Source organism: Rhinoderma darwinii, chromosome 9 (genome assembly GCF_050947455.1).
Source record: "Rhinoderma darwinii isolate aRhiDar2 chromosome 9, aRhiDar2.hap1, whole genome shotgun sequence".
NCBI classification, from domain to species: Eukaryota; Metazoa; Chordata; class Amphibia; order Anura; family Rhinodermatidae; genus Rhinoderma; species Rhinoderma darwinii.
The window spans coordinates 53,870,251-53,877,287 of record NC_134695.1 but is presented as its reverse complement, the minus strand read 5'-3'; positions in this window follow the sequence as shown (position 1 = coordinate 53,877,287).

The window sequence follows — 7,037 nt, the reverse complement described above, 5'->3', positions numbered from 1 at the left end:
CTACTTACAATTTTGAAAAAAAGGTTTATTTGTTAGTTTGTGGTCATATTATTTTATGACATAGTAACGTCCTGGACATTGTAATTGTATTACAGGACGTGTATTAGGGAAGTCTGTTTCCAAGGCAATAGATGCTGTAAAAAAAAAAAATGAAATCTTTACACATGGCTCGCTTGTTTTGTGGTTCCTTTATATTCAGACAGTTAGACACCTAATTAAACTTGACTTTGCAGCCACACAGAAAATATTTCATTATTTAAGTTGTTAATGTACAGCCTCAAAAATATGTCCAAATAGATATTTATCTACATGAAATGCTGAGAACAAAATGATTACTGCCTTAATTTTTCTTGAAAAATGCCAAATTTCAACATTTTTCCATTTTAGTAGAATAAAATTTATAGTCAAACAATATTCACTTTACCGCTGAAACAGTCCATAAGCGACAAGCCAAAGAATCCTCTTCTGAGTTGTTTTCCTCAACACCCTGGAGAGAATTTATCAATGGCTTCGCATCTGTTTTTTGGCTTACAAAACTCTAAATTCACATGCAATATTTGCACGGTGGTAACCCAACCTTATGCTAGAAAATAGTGCAAAATTTGTCGCAAAGCTCGTCTATCATGACATCAGGAAGAAAAAAAGCTCCCTCCAATTTTGGCCCATGCAATAAGCACCAATAGTAATAAAGAGAACACCATAAAATACACGTGCATGCATTTTTTTTTTACACACACAAAGATCAGGTTTAGTTTTGAGCAACCATAAATGAATATCACATCAAATATTTGGATTTAGAGTTTAGAGATGCTGCAACACAGGGGGCATTTATAAGGGGTGCAATGATTGCAGTCGCAACTGAGTCGTGGTGCCTGAAGGTGCCCAAATGGTCCCTCTTTCCCATATGAGGACACCAGTACTATAAACAATGCATAAAAATCAAGGGCTCTGAAACAGATCTTGCATTGGGGCTCAGGACATTTAAAGAACACCTATCTCTAGGTCATTTAAGTTGAACTGGATAACTGACCTAAATTGCGCTGTCTCCCTGATTCCAGCACTGCTTTTGTTTTTAACCTCAACCCCCCCCCCCTCTTCATTCCAGAGATATGGGCCACTGATGTGTTGGCTCCCTATATGCTAATTTGATGTAGATAGCCAACAGGGCGTGAACTACCATCAAGCTGTCTCATACTGATTGGTCAGCATCAGGGTATCTAGCTTTACCTTGTTGGATAACTACAGAAAATTAGCATATCGGGAGCTAACACAACAGTCATATCTCTGGAACGGTGAGGAAAAATTAAACATAGCGCTGGAATCGGGGAGACAGGTCAGTTAACCAGTTCATATTATATGACCCAGTGACAGGTTCTCTTTAAGTTATCCCTCTGCTGCAACCGAAGGCTTTCACACCAGTATAAAGATCGGTATTGTGTCCTCTTTCGCGCGGGTGTACATACTATAGAGGCAGCCATGGTGACTGCTTTGGGACCAATGGAGGAAGGGGGCCCAAAAAAGAACCTGCACAAGGCTCCCACATGTGACCCCATAGTCCCTTTTCTTTTGCAAGTGATGGATAAGAGGAACAACAAACCTCAGATGGTCCTGTTACCAGAATGGCACAAAGACATTAACCACCACCAGGAGGGGGCCCTATTTTGCTCTTGATCTAGGGTCCGCTTTCCGCTGTCTTTTCAGCACTGCTTTTACACAATAAAGAACTAGAAATCTCACCAAGAGATTAATTCAATGAAAAAAAAAAAAAGATTATCAGATAAAAATGTCCTGATAAATAATTAAATATCCTCTGGTTCATATTTAAGTCCATGTGAATTTTTGGACAATCACTCAGCTATTAGGTCTTTTGGAGTGTGTTGAATTAACCCCTTGACCTTATTTTCTAATTAACTGAACGTCTCCGGCTTTCCCTTTTTCATTTTAATGGAGCCAAATTCTCTGCATGGAGATTACGAAACATGCCCAGTCACTTCCACTGAGGCCATTCATGAATGTACAGCGCAGTACAAACCATTTTATATCTACTATGCACATTAGGCAATATTTCAAAATGTGTTTGTTTTCCAGAATTAAATCTAAAATGGAATGTAGCTTTCTATAAAGGCAGAATACACAGGATTTACAGAATACATTACATATTTTGTTTCACTCTTTGTATAGGCTTTTAATATTTATGAGGGAAGCTGTCATATTGATGCAAAATGGGTTTTATCGTTGATAAGAAACTTAGTTTTTATTTCAACATGGTTTTAATAAGTGTAAGGAGTCCTAAAGGAAGCAGCAATATAACTTTATGGTCTTGTTTTGAGCATTGATTGGTACACTTACCCCTGCACCATTTCTGGAGTATGGGGTAGATACAGGTAGATACAGGTGTACTGTAGCAGGGCTGAATTAGTAATTTATTATTTTATGATTTGTGTGTCAAAATTTTGCTTATCAATGGGCGTTTAGAAATCTATGTGAAAGTCATAGTCAAAGCATTTCTGCCCCAAGAAGTTATTATCTATCTAGAGCATTCTTGATGGAAGAAAAAAAAACTTGTAACTCCGTACTTTCCTAAATCCGGACACCAGAACTTGAGTGACTTGTACTATTATAATTTATTACTTTCTATGCTATTACCTTGGCATGTCTTATTTCTTACACTTTCCAGATTTGTCCTTGAGAATGTCACTATACAGTGTATGTAGATAATAATGCCGTGCTGTAAACATAACTAATGACACAGTGCACATTATTACCATTGCCATACTGTACAAATCAATAACACTGCTTTAAAGTACACAGATGAAATCCCCATAACGACTTCCGGTGCCCCTAATAATAGCACCATCATAGCCAGCAAAGGTTCCCTATAAACAGTCATTTGTGGCAGTCTGGGTTGTGAAGTGGTTAGTGACGCTGCCTTTTTTTAAATTATAATTTAAAGTGTCATCCTAAACTTTTATTAGTTTTATTAGAAGCAGGTATAAGACATTTTGTATTAAATCTTATTATAGAAAAAATGCCTCTATCTTCTCTTATCAGACTCCTGCACTGATCATTGCCTTTAAATTCACTGGTAAAATACATTTTTAGTATGCCAGAAATGAAGAGAGATTTTCAGCCTCAATGAGAGATCAAGTTACAGTTGCTGCCCATAGATGTCTATGGAGAGGGGACCTGTTTAAGAAAAATAAAACACGGCGCTTCATAGTGTAGAAACGTTTTGGTATGTTGAGAATGGAGAGAGGGAGATATAACTGCTAACCTGGGAGCAGTGGCATATCTATTGCTGTAGCTGCAACAGTAGCGACGCCGCCTTCAATAGTTTCCACATCTTTAGGACGCAGATACTATTGAACACTAGCAAAGCAGGGAGGTATCTCCCGACGCTACGATCCACATTCGGCCTGCAGCCTTCCCCTTCCAAAATCAGCTGTGTTTGGGGGGTGTCAGGAGGTTCTGTTATGAACATTGATGTCTCTTTGAACTCAGAAAGCCCTAAAATTATATTTTAAATAGGTCTCCTAAGCTAGAGAAACCTTTAAAATGTTATTGTTGGGGTGCTTAATTGTTTTTTAAAGGGATATTTCTTATAATCAATATTTTATGTAGTTATGAACATACACTTTGAATCCTAAAATGATAGCCACATTTTTATACTTTTTATATTTAAATATTCATATTTTTATACAGATATATTTTTAGGTATTTTATCTGACATTTGTACCTTTATTTTTAATAATCTTTCATTTAATTCTAAAAATCGGAAAAAGTTTAGCTAAAAAAATAAGACAATATATTTTAAGGCGGTCCAACTGGCAAACTAGTGGAAGTTCTTTCCTGTTCCATCTGACCCCTCTTCTAATATGATCCATCTTTAATCCAGCCTCTATTGTTCCCTGCTATATTATCAGCTTCCAGCAGCCTTGTTAAGCTGTGATTTTTGATCCAGTGAAAATGTCGCCATTCTTAATAATGCTAAGCTTTCTGTAAGACACACACTTCCTCTGTCTAAAGTAAGAAAGTAAATCGAATGAATTATTCATGGCAGGAAAAAAGAGAAATGTTCTGCCGATAACCTCAGGTATGTAAAGCTTACAATTTGGAAGCAACTGATAAAACTGGCAGGTTGTTAAGAAATATGAAATATAATATCGGTAATCCAACATCAGGATTATAATAAGAAAATTCTGATAAACACATTGGATTTTAAAATGTTCATTTTAGGCGGTTTTTATGGCGGTTTTATTTCGTGAGCTTCTAAATACATACATGGAGGTGATTTCACTTACCCTATCAAAGTGAGTACTAGGATATTAAAATGACTCCACTCTAAGAAGCTGTTCCAGCTGGCATCACTAAATTTAGCTGTGAAGTGTGACATTGGGGAATTTCATGCAGATCCCTCTCCTTCTCTCAACAGCTCTGGCAAAAGTCAAAGGAATACAATGTCATTACTCTGTCTCGATTCTCATTCTCCGGTCCCTCTACGAGACACAAACATCTAATAGAAGAGAAAAAAATGCATCATTTACTTGAGGTGACAGGTATGAAATGTAAACGGAAATATTTTCAATAGGCTCTATTAGCATAATATCATTATTTTACGGAAATAGGTTTTATACTGGTCTATATTATCAAAGCTTTTGCCATTCAGAGCTGTAGTATATGTTTGACTATTGATGATGACCTACACCTAAATTATGCATACTCCCATAGGAGTGTTATGGTATTAGTAAAAAAAAAAGGATATTCTTTGTATAATGGAATTCCTCATAGTTTTCAAGAGCTCTGCTTGCTTATATCCAGTAGAAATCTTCATCATTTATTTCCAGTGGATAAAAATCTGTCCTGGTCTTGTGATGGACGCACAGGGCCATGACTGATTACAGTTACTGTGCAGTCATTGATCATCTCTGTCTTGTAACGAACCATGCACCTGTGTGATAATTACATGACCGGGACAGATTATAAACCCCTGGAAGTAAACAATAAAGGTTTCAATTGAATGAAAGCAAGCATAGATTTTCAAAACCATGAGAAATTCATAGCTAAAATTTATTGGAAAATTGTATATAACTTAAAGAGTAACTACACTTTCAAAAAAGACAAGACATAGAGCCGTCAGACAACTGCAGAGGGGATAGGAAGGGTTAAAGGGATTGTTTAGTCATAAGAAATTGATGACCTATACTATACGGTTTTTGAGGAGTTTTTCCGCGTCAAAAAACTCTGTGTGAACACGGCCAAAGAAGTACAGCGGAGAAAAAGTGACTGTGCATAAAAAATATTATAATGAAGTGAAAAAAAATAGAAAACAAAAAGTGAGGAAATGAAAACAAACTAAGATATAATGCATACAATAAATATGTATACCTACCAAAAACAGTATAAGCGGTTGATTTAAACCCTAAAAAACATAATGGAATTATGTTACATGTGAAAAAAACACAAATAGTGCTATTGGAGAATATGGGACTCATATGCTCTTCTACTCAGGGGCCTTCTGCTGTTTATGTCCGCCATTGCCTTAAATGTGTCTTACTTTAAAAGAGTCCTCTAGGCCAATTTTAGAGTGGTACGTGTGGCATATATTGAATGTGAGAGGGGTGTGTGGGGGGCAGGTATCCACTATGTAAGTGATGTATCTGGTGTGAGTGGCATGTGTGTGGCACATATCGTATGTGTTACTGCAGAGGTGGACACAGAGAGCAGAGGGTCATATGCAAAAACAGTAAATGGGCTTCTTGCTTTCGAATATCTCATCATAGAACCTCTCTTACGTCTTCCTCACAATCTACAATTGTGAGCTGTAAAATGTATTACTTTTACATACAATTTACAATTTGAGGGTATGTGCACACGATGAGAGGCTTTTACGGCTGAAATGACAGACTGTTTTCAGGAGAAAACAGCTGCCTCGTTTCAGCCGTAAAAGCTCCTCCTCGTATTATGCGAGGCGTCTGTGACGCTCGTAAATCTTGAGCTGCTCTTCATTGAGTTCAATGAAGAACGGCTCAAATTACGTTGCAAAGAAGAGCCCTGCACTTCTTTGCCGAGGCAGTCAATTTACGCGTCGTCGTTTGACAGCTGTCAAACGACGACGCGTAAATTACAGGTCGTCTGCACAGTACGTCGGCAAACCCATTCAAATGAATGGGCAGATGTTTGCCGACGTATTGTAGCCCTATTTTCAGGCGTAAATCGAGGCATAATACGCCTCGTTTACGCCTGAAAATAGGTCGTGTGAACCCAGCCTGACAGACCCTTGGAGGCTGCTTTTAAGGTGGCAGTGGACCCCCATACCTATGATATATCACTGACTTTTTACTAACCTAAAGACAGAAGAAAAGGGAGGAGATGAGAGATGTAACACATGACTGTATAATCTAACTACACTTAACTTGAAGACACATAGGTCTGCATAGGAGCTGTAGACACAAAACGGTAAGAGACTTTTACTTGACCCATTCCCAACATCCGCCGTATATATACAGTGCACGCCGGATGGGGGAGTATAGAGCGGGCTCACAGACTGAGCCCGCTCCATAGGATGAGCATGTCGGCTGTGTGTTACAGCCGACACTTCCGGGTAACGAGCAGAATACCGCTCGAGCGCGATCTCGCTCGTTTAACCCGTTAAATGCTGCAGTCAAAAGCGACCGCGGCATTTAAATGACTAAAAACGGGGGGCAACCCCCTGTAGCATTCCAACAGGCCCCCCACTTGGAGATCGGAAGGTGCCTTTGGTTTGCATGGCAGCCTGGGGCAGGGATTCATAGGAGATTGTCGGAATCATGATATACTGCAATACATTAGTATTGCAGTATATTGTCAAGCGATCTAATGTACCCTGGTTAAAGTCTCCTCGGGGACAAGTAAAAAACTTAAAAAACAGTCAAATAAAGTTTTTTTCAATAAATAAAAAAAGTGTAAAATGAAAAGTTAAAAAAAAAACACTTTTCCCATTTTCCTTAAAGCACAATGTAAAAAAAACAACTAATATAACTGGTATCAACGTGTCCGTA